The 19780-nt window shown below is 41.4% G+C and overlaps 1 pseudogene; it reads left to right on the top strand.

Moving 5' to 3' along the window:
- LOC118902807 overlaps positions 1 to 19780 on the top strand; it is a 79414-nt pseudogene that overhangs the window by 11800 nt on the left and 47834 nt on the right.

The following is a 19780-nucleotide window of genomic DNA, read 5'->3' as shown; positions in this document are numbered from 1 at the left end:
CCCAGATAAAGAGATGGGATGGATGGCTGGGTCACACAGCTACACGTGGGCAGAGCAGGGAGTTCAAACTCCGTTCTTTGTTGTGTTCAAAGCCCCGACTCCTCATTACTGCACTGTCTTGCCCCTTTGAGCCAACAGAGGGACATTTCTCTCTTTTGGATGACTTCCATCGGGGTCCTCTGCCAGCATCGATTATCAGGAGAGTCTGCAGAGAGATCATTGATGTGGAACGGGTGGAAATACTAGCAGGAATCCTTGGCAGCCCTTGCCAAACCCTTGTGCCCTGGACTCGGCTGACTTCTCCAGCCTTTTGCTCCACGGGGATGGTTTCCTTGGAGGAGACAGTCATGTCCATCCCTCTGAGTCTGCCCACTCGGTTCCCTTCTCCTGGAATGCCCTCCCCTTTCCTCAGGTCAGGGAAATCCTTCTCATCTCTTACAGCCCTATTTAAAGTCACCCTCTCTAGAAGGGGGGCTGATGGGTGCCTCTCTCCCTCACCCCTAACTTTGACCAGGTGGCAAAGATAGCCCCAGTCCCAGTGTATTCTAGTTTACGTGGATGTCTCCCTGCAAATACTGTCAGCTTGCCTTTCTGGGCCCTCGGGTGACTCACACCTGGTCCTGTCATTCTACGTTTTATTGTCTCCCTCTATAGTCCTGTGCATTCAGGGACCATGTCTATTTTATTGGCCATTGTCATACTCAGTGCCTGGCACAGAGCCTGATGCGTAGAAGGTTCTCAATAAATCCATATTGAATAATGAGAGACAATAGGACAACATTGCCCGAAAGAGAAAAAGTTAGTCAATCACTAAGCCACTTTGTTACTAAGTAGTATGGAATTGCATCAATCAACTTTTTTTTCTTTCCTCATTAATTTAGCTATCCCAACTGGGTGTTTAAACAGTTAAGCTGTTACCATTTAAATTAGGCAACAGGCGGTTGTCATTTAGTAGAGACAGTTTTTGTTCTGCCAGAATAAAGAGAAATGTTTAGGATCATTTTCCAATACTAGTGATGCTGACTTACTTTGTCTTCAACATCATTTTGAGGAGAAATCATTCTAACCACCCAAAATGTGATTTTAAAAACACAAATGTTTTCCTTCGTCTACAAGGATAGAAATCCACAAGAATCATCCTTGAATACTTTTTTCGTAGAATTTTTTTTTTTGGCTGATTATTGTTAGTGATATTAAATTTTATGATTGTCAAGCTGTGTATATTTTTTGAGGCTCATTCACCTCCGTTTTGTTACTTAACCTCTACACCAGTTTTGTGAGACAGACAGTCCACACCTCCTACCTGTGATTGCGCAAGAAATGTTGACCCACACAGCTTGGAAACTCAAATGGAGTCGTCTTTACATAATTCCTTGTTGTTTGAAGAAAAGCTATTAGAAAAGTAAGTGTTTTAAAGGCTCCTGATGATCTGTGTATCCAAGTCCCTTCACCTCTAGGCCAAGGTGTCCTCATGTGCGACATGAGGGGTTTAGATGAGACTAGAAGATCTGCAAGAACCCCTTTTGTTCTAAAATTCTGTCATCGAAGGCCTGACATCTCACCATTGCCCATATTTTAAATGTTTTTTTAAACTCAAAGGATGAAGCATCAAGATTAATTTTTCTCTTCCCATTCTTGAAAAATATTTTTAATTGTGTGACACAGGCTGAAACTCTGCCTTTTTTGATGCCTTCTCCTTTATATCTCACATTCGTATATGACTTCCAAGTCATTGATTTTATGGTCATTTTCTGATATAAAAATATCTTTAAAAATCAATAATCCACTTATAAAATAAGTCCTGGGGATGTCATGTACAGCATGGTGACTATAGTTAACGATACTGTATTGCATTTTTGAAAGTTGCTAAAGAGTAAATCTCGAAAGTTCTCATCACCAGAAAAAATGTTTATAACTATGTATGGTGACGGATGGTAGCTAGACTTATTGTGGTGATCTTTTCCCAGTGAATACAAATATTGAATCATTATGCTGTGCACCAGAAACTAATATAATGATACATGTCAATTATACCTCAATAAAAATATCAGTGCAACTCTCTACTATAATACAAAGGACAAAGAGAAAGTAATTTATTATAAAATAATATGTATTTCAACATGTAAATGCGCAGACATGATTCCAACAGAAGACACGGTGGAGTAGGCTGGTGCCTGCCTCTGTGTGGGAAACGACCCTGAAAGCAATAGCTACGGTCGAGACTGACGTGGGTGTGCTGTATTCAAGGCACAAACATCATGAGCAATATTCTCTCAGGGTTGTGATTTTCTGCAATGGTGAACAAATCTTGGTATCATTTCAGACAAAACAACATACAAGCTTCTATCAGTCTCACATGGTAGTTACGTGCTTAGAAAATTCAGTGTGTTTTAAACCCACGCGAAAAGCACTTTGCATTTATGTGTAAAATAGAGCTGTTTCTAGGTTAGTGATTATAAAGTCCCTCTCCACACACACACCATGTGACTGTCTGACAGAACGTTTGAAAGTCAGACCCCGGGACAGAGCTTCACTGTGTGTGACTGGCTGTGTTGTGGGATGTCTAGAGTCCCTGAACGCCGCTGGTGAGTACCACTGCTCTAAGCCACTTCCTGGTTTCTGAATGTTCATGGGATTTCCTACCTCCAGGCCTTCATCTCTGCCTTGTCTTGCTTGAGATGCCCTTGCCCTCAACTCTACCTGTGTATTCTCTGAGGCTCATTCCCAATGTCTTCTGCATGAAGATTTTCTTTATTGTGATGGGTCTGCATCAAACTCCAGTAGCCTTCAGACTCATATTCTGCCTTAAACTGTGTGTACAGACCCCATTTCCACTTCCTTTAGCTTTTGACTTTATATTATAGATCATTTTATCTCATCTATCTCCTAGGCATCTAGCACAGAACCTTGTACATAATAGGCAGCCAATAAATATTTGTTAAACCTAATTACTCTCAATGACTCTAACAGCATCTTCATACATCTGAGAAACTTAATCCATTCCAGCTTCTTTGCATAGCTTGATTTTCTAGATCCTAACATGCCTAAATTTCTTCGAAAGATATTGCTTTTGAAAATTAAAAGCAAGGCGGAAGTTGTATGTAATAAAGTGCTCTTAGAATATTAGATAGTTGATTATAATTTTGGGTTGCTACTACTATGTCACTTAATCACAGTCTGCAAGTTGGTCCTCTCAAATTACTTCCTTTATTCTTTGCTGCTTCATAACTTAATTCTCCCTGGGAATTTCCAGAATCCAAGCTCTGGAGTCCGTTACTATGGGCTGAGAAATTTAGGACTGGTTGTGTTAGGTTTAAAAATGGGCCAGGACCCAAGAGACTAGGTGGTGGGTGGGAGGTGTTGTGTGTGTGCACTGCTGGACCACCCAGGGTGATGGCCGTGACCCCTAAGCAGGTACCTGATGTTAAGGATCTGCTGAAGCTTCACAGGTCACATAGCCCGACTTCTCTTTCTTCCCATCCAACTCTTTGTGATGATCAACATTTGCATTTTGGAAAGTGATAGTAGTGCTTTGGATCATACAAAATATTTTTTTATATAAAATCCTGAAAATATATAGGAGACATCTGGTGGTAAATATCATTACCTGTTTTGGGCTGAATATTTTGAGGCTGCTAATCACACATATGAGTATATGTGTCAGCTGTGCAGCTGTGAGTAGCACTCATTGTTCCCAACCCCTTCTGCCGCCTCATCCCATTAACATGTTTTAGCAATGATGGAAACATTTTCAGCTGATTTGAGCACATTTCTGTGCTGTAGGTACCCAGCTTGAGACTGATATTCTCAATGAAGATGCAAATATCTTGGTCTTTTCACTTCTTGTAGAAGTGTTCATTGCTTCCATCAGTGTAAAGCCATGTATACTTGTACTAGATGGAATCGAAGAATTGGTTGGCATTTATGGGATTTCAGGAGAGAAGGTAATCTCTTTTTAAAATAATACCTATTTTATTACTATTAAATGAAAAGAAAACCCCTTAATTTAGCATGTACATAGCACCCTTCCATGGCATTGCCTATCTATAGGTACAGCCAGCACTGCTGCTAGTTACTGCTGAATATTTTATGGAACAAATACTTATATAACACTTACAATGGGCCAGGTACCATTCTAGGAACTTTAGCGATACTAACATTTAATTCTCACAACAACCCTGTGATAGAGAAATTGTGATCATCATCCCTGTTTACACAGAGGGGACTGGACTTGGAGATATTAGATGACTTGTTGAAGGTCCTAAGATGATGGTGGACTTGGAATTCAGGCGTGGGCAGCCTTGTTCTAGAAACTGTGGCCTTTACTCCTGCACGGTTCTGCCCCTCTATTTTATACTTTGATCAGACATTTATTGGGCCCCTACTATGTTCTTTAGGTTGTATATTTTGATCTGCCTTGTCTACACTGATTTTGCACATACCAAATCCCATTGATGGGTTGCTATCTTTAGTTTTTCTTCTGTTTGAAGTGATATTGGATCAATGGAACCTCTTATGCTTCTTACCATCAGTCATTACTTTGTGAAGCATTTTCTCTAAAACTTCTACATGCATAATTATAAATTATGTAAGTCATGTATGTTTCTCATAGGAAATATGGTAAAGAAGAAGAAAATAGAAAATTAAATATACTCACAGCCTCACCATTGTTAAGCCTTCTTTTTCCTGTGGATATCTTCATGTAAATGAAATTACACACCATATTATGTTGTAATCTGTTTTTTAATTCAATACGTGGCGACCACCATACATCCAACCAGTAATTATTGACCGTTTAGTATGGGAAAAGCACCGTAAGCAGACAGACATGGTCCCTGCAAAGAAATGGAGCTTTCATTCTCGCAGGGAATGGCAGATACTAATATTATCATCACACAAGTAAGTATAAAATTACAATTGTGATGAGTGCTGCCAAGGATCAGTATGTAGTAGCGTGAGGGCCTCTAATGAAGGCACTTGACCTTTGGAGAAGGCTTCCTGGAAGAGGGGCCACAGGCGGAGCTCTGCAGGAGGAGGAGGGACTGTCCAGGCAGTTCCCCGAGCCATCAGTGCAGTGGTGAGGGCCCTTGGTTTGAATCCCAGCTCTGCCGCTTCCCATCAGAATGAATTAGATGAGACATTTAGGCCCTCTGTGCTTCAGTTTCCTCCTCTGCCTTTCTAGAGGGTTGTTAGGAGGACTGAATGAGTTAATGAGTTAAAATTATACCCGGGATTTAAGTTATAGAGGGATGACTGAGTGATGGCATGGAAAAACAAACCAATGGTGTTGAAAAAAGAATGTATTATTTACATTTCTGGAGAGGAGACATGCCTCGCCTCACAGGGCCCCGGGGGAAGTATCAGGGTGGTCAGGAGGCAGAAGACAGGAGCTGGGGGAAAGCTGAGGCCAAAGCCTTTTTTTGGGTTTTCATGGGAAAGGCAAGGTAGGGCAGAGAAACAGTCTAGGATTGGCTAGTTTGGATAATCCCAGTGGGCTTTGGGGCTTAGGGGCTTTCCCTAGTTGTCTGGTATCTGGCCATGGGATGATTTAGGGCAGGGGAAATATTGGCTTGATGAGCGAGAGTTAGATAAGGTGGGTCGGAGCATAGCTGTGGGTTGGCTGGTCTGCACATAGAAGGCATGTTCCAAACAAGCTGTCCACCACTCCCGGGAATTGGCTGGCCTTGGGAGGAGCAATCTCTCCCTGGATCTGTAAGCCCCCCCCCCAAAAGATATCAAAATAACATAAGATACAGAAAATGTAAAAACGTACCTAATGCAGTTGGTACCTGATGACACATTCAACACAGTGCCTGGCTCAGAGTAAGTAGTCAGGATATGATAGTTGCTATTATTAGGCAAAGAGGGGTGGGAAAGCCTGTTAAAGGAATCTGGAAAGATCTTATTAGGTGTTTCTTTTATTCCAAAATAAAACCATTTAATTTATGATAGTATTGCTGCCCAAAGCAACAATTCTTCAGCATAAAAGTGTCTTCTTTTTCAATTGAATAGTTCAATTTGAACTTTCTTGGTTTTACTCTGTTCATCACTGTAGGTCGTTCTTCAGAACTCTGTGATTTTGTTAAAGTACTTGCTTGTCGGAACTTCTTTTTAGAGTCCGCATTTGTACTATCAAATTCGTAATAGATAGGTGAGTCAGTCAGTATGGTTCTATGGAGTGTGAATTGATGTTGTCTTACCACCATACTGCTTGCTATCCAAGGTACTGTTAATAATTGTAACCCTAACACTTACCCTATATGCCACCTACTCTAAGTTTATTTAAAAAAATTTTTTTGAATTGAAATATAGTTGATTTACAATGTGTTAGTTTCAGGTGTACAGCAAAGTGATTCAGTTATACATATATCTATATGTGTGTGTGTGTGTGTGTGTATATATATATATATATATATATATATATATTCCTTTTTACATTCTCTTCCATTATAGGTTATTACAAGATATTAAGTATAGTTCCCTGTGCTATACAGTAGGTCCTTGTTGGTTATCTATCTTATATATAGGAATATATATCTGTTAATCCCAAGCTCCTAATTTATCCCTCCCCCCATTTCCCCTTTGGTAACCATAAGTTTGTTTTCTATGTCTGTGAGTCTATTTCTGTTTTGTAAATAAGTTCATTTGTATCATTTTTTTAGATTCCACATATAAGTGATATCATGTGATGTTTGTCTTTCTCTGTCTGACTTACTTCACTTAGTATGATAGGTCCATCCATGTTGCTGCAAATAGCATTATTTCATTCTTTTTTATGGCTGAGTAATATTCCATTGTATATGTGTACCATGTCTTCTTTATCCATTCATCTGTTGATGTGCACTTAGGTTGCATCCATGTCTTGGCTATTGTAAATAGTGCTGCTGTGAACATTGGGGTGCATGTATCTTTTTGAATTATGGTTTTCCCCAGATATATGCCCAGGAGTGGATTGCTGGATCATATGGCAGCTCTATTTTTAGTTTTTAAAGGAACCTCCATACTGTTCTCCATAGTGGCTGCACTAATTTACATTCCCACCAACAGCATAGGAGGGTTCCTTTTTCTCCACCACCTACTCTAAGTTTAAAAACCATCAGCAAAGTAGTTTTAAAGTCGTGACATTTTCAACTGTCTTTGACTCTTTCCATCAGGCAAAAGACCTTTCCTGGCTGCCAGGCTCGCCGTCTCGTCATTGCAGGTTTATCATGAGCACTGTCTCCTCCAGCCTGTCCTACAAGTCGCTGTATGCCCGCCCAGACGCGAGGACAGTGGAGCTCATCAGCACAGAAGATGAAGAAGTGAAACTACATATCTTTAGACAGTATCTCCCCCTTCCCAGCAAAGACCCCTCCTGACAGAGCAGACACAGCTTGAGGAAAAAACCAAACCTGAGTCCTTTAAAACTCATAGTGCTGGCAAATGAACTGAAAGAATGCAGAATCTACTGAAATGAGTTTCAGTGTCTGGAGGAGTACTTGGGGGTGGTCCCCATTCAGGAGCTCTGGGAATTGATTCTGAAACACTGGACTGAAGACTATAGTTGGACTTTGAAACAAAAAAAGGCAAATTCAGACACTGCGGCTTCAGGAGAAGATAGGCATTAGCCAGTATTAACAACCTGGTACGATTCCACAGGGAGAAAGATTCCACCTGGGGAGGAGGGTCTAGGGAGAGGATTGTCAGAGAAAGTACAGGATGCCCAGTTAAATCTGAATTTCAGATAAACAACCAATAACCTTTTAGTATAAGTGAATCCCAGACATTGCATGGGAAATATTTACACTAAAAATTGTTTGAATTACAGATAAGTAACAAATAATCTTGGGTATAAGTATATGCCCAATATTCCATGGGATATACTTATGCCAAAAATTGATTTATTGTTTACCTGAAATTTGAATTTAGCTGGAGGCTCTGTATTTTTATTTGCTCAATCTGGCAGCCCTATCTAGGGAGCTGTGTGTATTGATTGTAAGCAGAAATGTATTAAGTACAAATTTCAGTCACATTTCTCAGGGGTCTAAGGAATGAGCCTTTATTATTTCTGTACTTCAATTTAATCTCTCTTTTGAGCCTACAGTCCCACTGATGGCAGAAACTAGGTTAATTCAGGTTAATCTCATCAGTTTAGTTTGTTTTCAGTCAATTCAGGATTTTTTTCAGTCAAGTGAGGCTTTGTGACCTTGCTGTGTCCCTGTTGGGTTGTGCTTAGATCTGAGGGCCTTGGTGCTGGGTGTCCTTGGTTGTCATCTGTTCCTGCCATCTTCCACCAAGGTGGTCGTGGCTCCACATGGTCCACAGACACCGACGTGCCCCCGTTTTTGGCATTCTCGGGGATTCCTGTGGTCCCATCTGTTCTTGGGTTGTTCCATCTGTGCTGCCATCTGCTGCCATGTTCCCTCATCCTCACACGCACCCCTCAGCTCCCTTCTGCACTCTTCTTGAGCCTACAGTCTTGTAGGTACTCAACATTCCCAACAGAGAATGTCACCACTCACTGCACCACTTGGAGACCCAGGCCCTATAGGTCTCCCCCATTGTCCCCACAGCCATTTCTCCTCTCTGGTTCTTCCTGGTGGCATTGGGAAATCTGCAAAGCTGCTGCCTTCCAGGCTTCCGATGGGAAGCAGAGCTCAGGTCCTCCCTACTATTGGGTCTCAGAAGCATCCAGAAGCCAATCTCTCCCTGCTGCAAGCTACCTTGGGTTCAGGGGAGGGCACAGGCCCCTTCTCAGAAACCCACTTAAGCAACTTCATTGCTTTCTCTCTCTCTCTGTGTGTGTCTCTGTCTGTTTTTTTAACACCTTTCTGAGTTCAGCAAAAGCTCTTTTTTTCCTGTGTGGGAAAAAAAAATCTTTAGATCTTCCTGTAATTGTCTGAGTCTGTTGTTTGTGGTTAAAAAAAAAAATTATTCCAGGAGTTGGCCAGGAATCTGTCTTTTGATATTCACCAATCAGGGTTTCGAGAGCCCAAGCTTGTTCTCATGAGCCATTGGCTCTACTATGAGCTTCAGAAGTCTCTTGAAACGTGAGTTTTTCTCTCTTCATTTCTGCTGTAACAACCTTCTTCTAAGTGAATTAGAATGCAGCAGTGATAAGGAGGTAGGCCTGCGGAGAGAGAAGCAGAAGATGCTGGGAATGAAAGACACGTGATTTGGTGCTGCAGCATATCGTCCTGTCCCACTGTTTTGCTCTAGAGTTTGCATTTCTGCAAAGAAAGTTAACTTCAAGTTTACTGTGCCCTCCTCCACCTGCAAGGAAGTGGAAACAAGGTCTCTGTGCCCAGGGAAGAATCCTTCAGGGAGAACCACCGACGGCTGTGCCCTTGGCTATCCCCACGCCTCCAGGACTGGGCAGGAAAGCCCGGTCCTCCTCTCCAGGGACTGCTCCTTCTCCAGGTGACTTTCTTCCTCCCCGTGCTGCCCACTGACACCCACTCAGGCCCAGGGAGCTCAGCCACAGGTACGGGAAGAGCTTGGTTAAACCGGGGTAAACCTCGCAGGAAGCTCGTGCAGCTGGGTCTGAACAGCTGCCTCTGCTGAAAGATCGCAGGTATTTGGGGCTCATTCCCCAATCCTAGCATAGGAAATCAATTTTGAATGGTAGACCTTGCTGTCATTTCTCTCCATGGTCTTAAGGATCTCTTTAGAGTTGGTTGATCCAGTGGGAAATCCAGCTGCAGTGGAAAAAATCTGAGAGTCAGGTGAGTAATGAGTGGCTGGCTCATGTGTGTGTGAATGTGTGGCAGGACAGCAATCCTACAGAAAACCCTCTCACACCCATACGTGCAAATCTGATGTTGGAAATCTTAATAAAGACTGCTCAGCAGAAATGCTAAGTGTCATAACTGGCAAGCCTGCCAATTTGTAACTGTAGCTGACACAGATGGAGTTGTGACAATGTAGGTGATAACTGTCTACTTAAAAAAACTGCACAACATGAGAGTTGTGAGTTAGGTTTTATTTGGGGCAAAATGAGGACTATAGCCCAGGAGACAGTATTTTAGATAGCTCTGAGAAACTGCTCTGAAGAGGTAGGGGGGAAGGTCAGTATATATGTGATTTTGGTGAGGGGGGAGTACATGTAATCAAGCACATATTTTTTTCAGAAGATTTCTGCTAGTCTCATGAAGGTTACTGCTAGTCATGAGGACCAGACATCACCGTGAAGGATTTTAGTGCTTTTCTAGATATGAGGAGATACAAGAATTGGGCTCATAAAATTGGCTCCTGAAAATTTCTGACTATCTGAAGACCTGTTCTGCCAATTTTTCCTAGAGCACTGAGTGCCTCATTTCTGCTCTCCACCCTGAACTCCTTTCAGGGGGTGTTGGAAGTCAGCAGCTGAAGCAGTTTATGATTTAATTCTTGTAGAGGTAGATGGCAAGTGCCAGTGGCAAGTGCCAATTTGTAGTAGACAGGGCCCCATCATGGTCATAAATTCGACCATGCTTTGAGAGGCATTTCATGACCAATTTCGTCCCACTGTGCTAGGAAGGTTCATTCCTAGGTCTGGCAAAGATTTCTCTAATAGGCCACTAAATGTGCTATGACTGGACTAGGTCTTTTAACAGTAAATAAGGACTCTGGACCACCTGTCTTACTAATCTGTTATGGTGCAGGAAAATTCCCTCTTGTTGTATCTTCCGATTTCTAGAGTTACACTGTTACAATCATTGATCTCATATAAAACTATATATATTGGAGGCTCAGTCACACATTTGGTAATGTAAGAAACAACAATCTTGTAAAACAGGCAAAATACAAATAATATAGCTAGCAGTATTATTAAAGTCATAAGTAAGAATTAAGCCAAGAACTTCCATTAGGTGCAGCCCAGTATATCCTCAGGTCACCTGACTTAGTCTATTCTGTACCAATCCTTATCTTTCAGGGAAATGATATATTGGCACTGTCCATAAGGCTCCCAGCCCAATTTCCTAGTGTTACTAGCCTGGTTATCCTTAGTATAATTTAATTGTTCCCAAGATAAAGGGGGGGCCTTAGAACTTAAATGACCATAGCCGGGTGTTAACCACATAAATCCATCCCATAATTGTGGGTGGTTTTATTCGTTGGCTGAAATTTTACTTGTTGCTCTGCTTGAGTTTGAGTAACTTTAGGGGAAAATTCATTTTTATGGCCAGGGTCAGAACAGGTATTATTAATTGGGTAGGTGAGGGGATCCCATCTAGCAATATCAAGAGTAGCCTGAACAGGACTGAACTTTCTTTCTTCTAAAATAAATGTCCTGGGACTTCTCTGGTGGTCCAGTGGTTAAGAATCCGCCTGCCAGTGCAGGGGACACGGGTTCAATCCCTGGTCCAGGAAGATCCCACATGCCGCAGAGCAACTAAGCCTGTGAGCCACAACTACTGAGCCCACATGCCTAGAGCCCATGCTCTGCAACAAGAGAAGCCACCGCAATGAGAAACACGCGCACTGCAACGAAGAGTAGCCCCCGCTCACCACAGCTAGAGAAAGCCCGCGTGCAGCAGCGAAGACCCTACACAGCCAAAAATAAATAAATAAAATAAAATAAAGTAAAATAAATGTCCTGGGACTTCCCTGGTGGTCCAGTGGTAAAGAATCCGCCTTCCAATGCAGAGGGGCAGGGATTCGATCCCTGGTCGGGGAACTAAGATCCCACCTACCGCAGGGCAACTAAGCCTGCGTGCCTCAACTAGAGAGCCCGCACGCCACAACTACAGAGCCTACAAGCCCTGGAGCCCGTGCACCACAACTAGAGAGAGAAAAAACACACACACCACAACTAGAGAGAAGCCTGCGCGCTGCAACGAAGATCCCACGTGCCGCAACTAAGACCCAATGCAGCCAAAATAAGTAAATAAATAAAATAAAAAGTCTTAAGGGCCATCCAATTAGAGCCTTGGAGTGGAGAAATCCACCAAAGTAATCCAGAAGTACTAGACACAGGTAATTGGCCACAAACCCAACAATTGGATTGATTTTTAAAACTAGCATAGGATTGTGTCCATGATAGAAAAACGTGATTTATATGCAAAGGTCCAAGAAGTCAAGAAAACATTATAAATGATCATACGAATCAGGTCCAGCATCTTGGGTCAGCTGTCTACTTCTGATGTCTTCTTCCGTCCTGGTGTGAGTGTAGTTTCCTCTGTTGAGCATCGTTTTAAGGTGAGTTTGAGGTCAGCAGTCCTCTCTATAGACCAGTCTGGTGCCGGGACCCTTTGTAATTGGAAATTAATCTAAGAGTCAATTCCCTTCAGTTTTGCTGTGTATGAGCTAGTTAAGAGTACCTGATAAGGGTCCTTCTATCCAGGTTGGAGATCGTATTTTAAATTACGTCTTTTCCAGTATGCATAATCCCCTGGTTGCAGGTCGTGGGGCATCTGATCTTCATCCAAAGATAGATTACTGAGATAAGCTTCAGAAACAAACTTAGAGTGCCCTTTTAATAATTCAATTAAACTTTACATTAATATAATGTAACAGCAAGGAACTGTCCAGGAAGTGAGTCTTAGTAAATACAGACCTCCATTAACAAGACTGGGATTTAACATTCACTGAAACATCTTTCTCTTTCTAAAATTACCCTCATTTCTACCAAATATAACCAAATAAAGACTAATTTGTTTGCAAGATAAGTCTAGTCTCAGAAACTTGGCTTGATAATTTATATAACTATAATTGGTCATATATGCTTTTTGCTTTGCTGAAACTTTTATAAGGAGTCTCAGACTGAACTTTTAAAAGACCTCTCAGGGCTAGAAAAGTCACGCCAAGGACTTATCACGGATTTTGCCTGACAGATCTTGGTGAATTACTCCCTTTTTAAGGTCCCTGAAATACCTGAGTTTTCTGTACCTGTTAGTGAGTCGCCTTCCTAATTTATCTGATAAAGCTGCTGGGAACCTAAGGGTTTATAATCTCTGGAGGGAGCAGATAGAGAAAAAAGATAAATGTTTCAATTCTGCTTACAAAGGTATAATTTACCAAACTACTGGAAGTCATAATTAGTTTGAGGGAAAGGTTTCCTTATACCTGGAAAACACAGATTTAAACCAGTAATTTTTCAGATAGAAACCAGATAAATTATAACCATATTCACCAGTTCACTCAGTCTTATGTAACTAACTCTTTTTGTTAACAGTTTATGAAGCCATCAGGTTTCTCATTAGGATTCTTTAATTTCTTACCCAGTTCAGCATTATGGTCTGAAAGTCAGAAACTTGTATTTATCCAAAAATCCTTTTTATAAATCTTCTTGAAGAGGAAGCATTTTTGCAAAGGCATCAGAATAAAACCATAACTGTCTATAATGACAAAAGACTTAAGCATGTTTAAAATCTGATTACAATGCGATTGACAAAGAAACTTGGTTACTGCTGTCACATACAACACTTTAAGATAATAACTAGAATTATGACTGATAACATTTTACCAGGGCATATCAGAATTTTAGGAACTCCATATAATTTCTAGGATATCTATATTAGTAACATTTACCATACAATATAACCTAAGAAGATTTATTACTCATTTGACAATACTTCCCATGTAATTTAACATACCAAATGAACCTAATTAGTTTAATATCTCTCTTTGGGATGTTTCAGGGGCCCTTTGAAGCATCCCAGATTTAGCTAGAGGTCAAGAGGACTTCATTAGAATTTGGTTTAGGAAGTTTTTTTCAAAAAAAAATATCAAAAGGGTTTAGAACACTCAGGTAGGATCATAGGTCACTGTGAAACAACAGTTATTCACTTAGCCAAAGGAACAAGAAAAGATTTCAAAGACAAATACACAACAGATCACTTAAAAGGTAAAGAACTTAAAATCTGTTATCAAAGGCAGTTCAACATCTTAAGAAAACTTGTCCTCTTAACAGAGAGAAAAGCCAAATCCAAGTTTTGCACCAGCCTACTTTTACAGTTCATTTACTCAATTAAATTTATTTTAACCTTAGTCAATCCTGACCATGCACAAAACTCTTTTCTCAGGGTCCACTTTCCACAAACCTTTCCTCACTTTCTGTATCCATCACTTTATTTTCCCATTCAGGAACAGCCACCTGTAAGTCAGACCTACTTTTCCCTTAATAAAATGTAATTCCATTCTTCATACCTTCTTTACTGAAAACACACATCCTACTTTCCTACTGTATACTGAAATGTTTCCTTTATTATTTCTATTAGCTTTAATTACATGTTTAAATTAGAATCCTCAGCTCTTAAAACCTTGATTTCTTGTGAAAACTAAGAAGTAAGCAATTATGAACTGTCCTTTACATCAGCATCCTGTAGATTGGTGAACATAAAAGTGGTATTTTGTAAAAACTTTTGCTTTCTTTAGAGAACATGGCACCAAATATATTCATTAATAGTCCTAAATACCTTTTGTTTCTCTGTAAAAGGAAGCCAGTGTTCAGTAATTAATGTTTCAGTATCTTATTTGATTTGGGAATGACCTAGCTATTCAATAAGCTTCCATCACTTAACTTAATTTAGCACAACTCTAGGATTTCAAGTTACCGGAATCTGGAGAGACTATTTTAGATAGACGTTCCTAAAGCATAATTATTCTTGATAGAGTTTATCTAAAAGCTCTTATCTCATTTACATTTTCTTTCCTTAAAAGTTTCTTCACATCAAGTTACTTTCCTAGCTGACAAATTTGTAACAGATATAACAAGATTTTATTTAGCTTATATTAAACCTAGGTATAATAAAAGTATTATACTTAATGTTGATGACTCTAAAGACATGTCTATATTAATTAGATCAACAAACATTAGTACCAGGTATTAATTTAATACTATTTCCCAGTTCACATGAACCTGAAATTCATTTAGCTTAATTTCTTTTGTATTTAGAATTGTTTGATTTGTAAGTGCTTACTTTTCTTTAAGCCAATTAAAGAGAGCTCATTTACAAATTAACCTCAGTAATATTATCCAAAGACAAAGACACATACTGAGACATACCTATATCCAGACAGACACAATGAGAGATCTCATAGCTTGATTTTCTAAACTTAGTCATGAATCAGATATCACAATATAAAACTCAGTAGTTGTAAGTAACAGTTGGAATAAGGAATTTTTTTCGGTTCCTATTTTTTTTTTCTTTCTCAGTCTCAGGAATTAGAGATGATCTAGATAAGATAAGTGGTCCTGAGAGCTCTGGTCTCAAGGCACAGGGAGAGAAAATCAGGTTCTCCTAGTAGGACTTGTTCCCTCAGGGTCAGAATTCTGAGGATATATACATATGTATTCTTCAAGCTAGCTTCCTCTACTGGTTGGAAACTAAACAGGTGTCGTTAACCTTCGACTGGCATTGTGTACTTAATTGGCACAATTAAAGGTTCATAATTTTCATAGATAACCCCTTTTCTTTCTTTCTTTTTGTATGGCCTTGAAAAGTTGATCAGCCAGTATAACAAGGGTGTTTGTATGTAATGCAGACCAACCTAGATTGTGTCTTTCCACTAGAGTAGCCAAATCCTCATCTAAGCCTTCTAAAAAGGCAGAGTTAAGCAAAGGATCATTTTGGTGGTTAGAGAATGATTCAGGTGTCAAGCCAGAATATTGCTTAAAAGTTTTTTTTTTCTTTCAAACCTTTCATAGTAGTCCAGAATTTATTCATCCGATCTCTGCTTGCACTATTGAATCTCTGTCCAGTCTATGGTTTTTGGAAGAAGCTCTGGGATAAGTTCGAGTAACTTCTGAGCTAATTCCTTGCATTCAGTGCGAGCCTCTGGACTATGTGATTGAAAATCCATTACGGGGCATTTCCATCCTGCCTTCTCTATCCATTCCCTTGCTTTGCTTTCAGAAACTAATAGCTGTATTAATTGATGCAGGTCTGAAAACCCGGGCTCATAGGTCCTGATAGTTAATTCAAATTCCTTAGCAAATCCCAATGGATCCTGATTTGGATCGGGAAATTCCTTAGCCAAGGCTCTAAGTTCTGCTTGGGTCCAGGGTGTGTACGTAAGCACCAAGAACAGTTCACCTCTCCCTGTAATAGGTTTCTCCTTAAAGGGAGCTATAACCACTTCTGATTTTTTTTTTTTTTTCTTTTACTGGGGAAGAGGGAGCAGCAGGAGGCAGAAGAGTTGGAAGAGAAAAAGACATAGCATCTGGGCCAGGCGATTCTGATAGAAGAGGACACGTGCGAGGAGCAGAGCGAGAGAAAGAGGCAGAGACAGAGTGCTAGCAGACTTTTATAGTTTAGAAGCTTCTAGATACCAATCAAAGTAAGCATTCCATTCAGTCTGTTTGATCTTACGGCCGGCTTTTTCTAATGGTGCGCACAAAAATAGCAATTTTGGAATATCAGAAGAACCCCAATTTGGCCATTATATTTAATTAATTAATTAATTTAATAAATTTATTTATTTAATTTATTTTATTTTTGTCTGCGTTGGGTCTTCGATTGTGCACAGGCTTTCTCTAGTTGCGGTGAGCTGGCTTCTCATTGTGGTGGCTTCTCTTGTTGCAGAGCGCGGGCTCTAGGTGCACGGGCTTCAGTAGTTGTGGCTCGCGGGCTCTAGAGCGCAGGCTCAGTAGTTGTGTCACATGGGCTTAGTTGCTCCGCGGCATGTGGGATCTTCCCGGACCAGGGATTGAACCCGTGTCCCCTGCATTGGCAGGCGGATTCTTAACCACTGCACCACCAGGGAAGCCCTATTTGGCCATTTTAGATTGAGATCTCCTTTAGTATAATTTCCCCAATTAAGTAGGTACTTGCAAGTATAAACCTGGCTGAGGTGTTAGAGCCTGGCTTTCTGACGCTCCTTGTTTCTGTGTTTGAGAAGCTCTATTTCCCATTTTAGAGTTGAATTTGTCAGGGATAAAATTTACTAATGAAGGTGTGTGGTGGCCAGTGTGCTGCTTGTGAGCTTAACTCCTCTAGGCACCACCCTAGAGTCGTTTCAGCCCTCTTTCATGTCTCGGTTTCTCCCTTCTATAGCCTAAGACCACCGTGGGTGCTCAGATCGCTGAATGGCCAATTCTTTTTTTTTTTTAACATCTTTATTGGAGTACAGTTGCTTTACAATGGTGTGTTAGTTTCTGCTTTATAACAAAGTGAATCAGCTATACATATACATATATCCCCATATCTCCTCCCTCTTGCGTCTCCCTCCCACCCTCCCTATCCCACCCCTCTAGGTGGTCACAAAGCACCGAGCTGATCTCCCTGTGCTATGCGGCTGCTTCCCACTAGCTATCTGTTTTACATTTGGTAGTGTATATAAGTCCATGCCACTCTCTCACTTTGTCCCAGCTTACCCTTCCCCCTCCCCGTGTCCTCAAGTCCATTCTCTACGTCTGCGTCTTTATTCCTGCCCTGCCCCTAGGTTCTTCAGAGCCAGTTTTTTTTTTTTTTAGATTCCACATATGTGTGTTAGTATACGGTATTTGCTTTTCTCTTTCTGACTTACTTCACTCTGTATGACGACTCTAGGTCCATCCACCTCACTACAAATAACTCAATTTCGTTTCTTTTTATGGCTGAGTAACATTCCATTGTATATATGTGCCCCATCTTCTTTATCCATTCATCTGTCGATGGACACTTAGGTTGCTTCCATGTCCTGGCTATTGTAAGTAGAGCTGCAGTGAACCTTGTGGTACATGACACTTTTTGAATTATGGTTTTCTCAGGGTATATGCCCAGTAGTCGGATTGCTGGGTCATATGGTAGTTCTATTTTTAGTTTTTTAAGGAACCTCCATACTGTTCTCCATAGTGGCTGTATCAGTTTACATTCCCACCAACAGTGCAAGAGGGTTCCCTTTTCTCCACACCCTCTCCAGCATTTATTGTTGGTAGATTTTTTGATGATGGCCTGAATGGCCAATTCTTATCCTGCAACCCCCCCCCCCCACGAGCAAGTGTTTTAATTAATGAGTGGCCTTCCCTATGGGACCACTGCACGGTATGAGGACTCTGCGTCCATCACTCCCGTAAATTTCTCAGTCGCCTGAGAAAGCAGTAACCGGCCGGGAGGAACCTTGTCCCTTTTCTTCAGAGCAAAGCTCTCATGTAATATCTTCACTTTTATCCTGACAAATTCTATTAAGGCAGCCAATTTGAGGAAAAGCATCAAATCAGCCTCTTACCTAACCACTCAGCACAGACCACTCAGTCTCCTACAACTGGCAAACCCTGGCATCTTTCAACCAGTGCCCCCCCCCACCCAGTATCTTTCACCTGGGTGGGTATTCCCTGGAATCTTTCAACTAGCCCCCCGCCCTCCCTGCCAGTATCTTTCAACTGGGAGGGGCAGGTACCTGCTATACACTGCCAACTACAACTCCGGATCATCAACCAATACGGGAGATCCGAGAACCAGGAGAGACTCACCCAAATTCGTCTGGACTCTCCAAGGAGGTGGATGGGTGCAAGGGGCCCCTGCTGGTACCAAGGCTCTGGTCCCTTGCAGAGTTCAGGCAAAGGAGAGAAGTCCACTCTGGGTCCTTTCGTGGTCGCCATAAAACTGTCGACTTAAAAAAACTGCACAACATGAGAGTTGCAAGTTAGGTTTTATTTGGGGCAAAATGAGGACTATAGCCCAGGAGACAGCATTTCAGATAGCTCTGAGAAACTGCTCTGAAGAGGTGGGGGGCAGGTCAGTATATATGTGATTTTGGTGAAGGGGGAGTACATGCAATCAAGCACACATTTTTTGCAGAAGGTTTCTGCTAGTCTCGTGAAGGTTACTGCTAGTCACGAGGAGCAGACGTCACCAAGAAGGATTTTAGTGCTTTTCTAGATACAAGAAGATGCAAGAATTGGGCTCATAAAATCTCCTGAAAATATCTGACTATCTGAAGACCTGTTCCGCCAGTTTTCTCCAGAGCACAGAGGACCTCATTCCTGATCTGCACCCTGCACTCCTTTCAGGGGGTGTTGAAAATCAGCAGCTGCAGCGGCACGTGATTGAATCCTTGTAGAGGTAGATGGCAAGTGCTAATGGCAAGTGCCAGTTTGTTGTTGACAATACATAGAGACACAGATTTATAGAAAGAGATTTATTATGAGGGTTTGGCTCATGCAGTTACGGAGGCTGAGGAGTCCTATGATCTGCTGCCTGCAAGCTGGAGGCCCAGCAAAGCCCACGGTGTATACAGCTATAGTCCAAGTCCAAAGGCCTGAGAACCAGGGGAGCCAGTGGTATAAGTCCCAGTCCGAGAATGAAGGTCCGAGAACCAGGAGTGCTGATGTCTGAATGCAGAAGAAGATAAATGTTCTTCCAGCTCAAGCAGAGAGTAAATTCGCCTGTCCTCTGCTTTTTTTTCTATTCAGGCCCTCATCCCACTTGCTTTGGTGAGGGCTGGCAATCTTTTTTATTCAGTCTACCAATTTAAGCGCTTATCTCTTCGAGAAACACCGTCACAGACACACCCAGAGGTAAAGTTTTGCCAGCTCTCTGGGCCCCCCTTAGCCCAGTCAGTGAAAATGTAAAATTAACCAGCACAGGGGTTTCCATATCCTCCTCAAGAGGTTATGTTGTAAAAAGATAACATTAAATGCAGTGTTTGATACGAAAATGTCTTTGTATACTTTAAGCGTTGTGTTTAACACTCCAAATCTTGGAGTCAGGGTAATATTTGTCCCAGTTCTCTTTTTCTCTCATTCCCCACCCACTTTACCAATTTACTACCCACAAAATGCCTTTGCCACACCCATTGGGGGAGGGGAGTTGCCTTTTAAGCACCACACATGCCATCTGGGCAAATCTGCACATTTTAGACCAGCTAGCATGGCGCCTCTCCAGGTGGGTAGATG

The sequence above is a fragment of the Balaenoptera musculus genome, chromosome 10 (genome assembly GCF_009873245.2).
Source record: "Balaenoptera musculus isolate JJ_BM4_2016_0621 chromosome 10, mBalMus1.pri.v3, whole genome shotgun sequence".
Classification (NCBI taxonomy): Eukaryota; Metazoa; Chordata; class Mammalia; order Artiodactyla; family Balaenopteridae; genus Balaenoptera; species Balaenoptera musculus.
The sequence above is the reverse complement of the archived record's forward strand: the minus strand, read 5'-3'. Positions and strand labels throughout refer to the sequence as shown.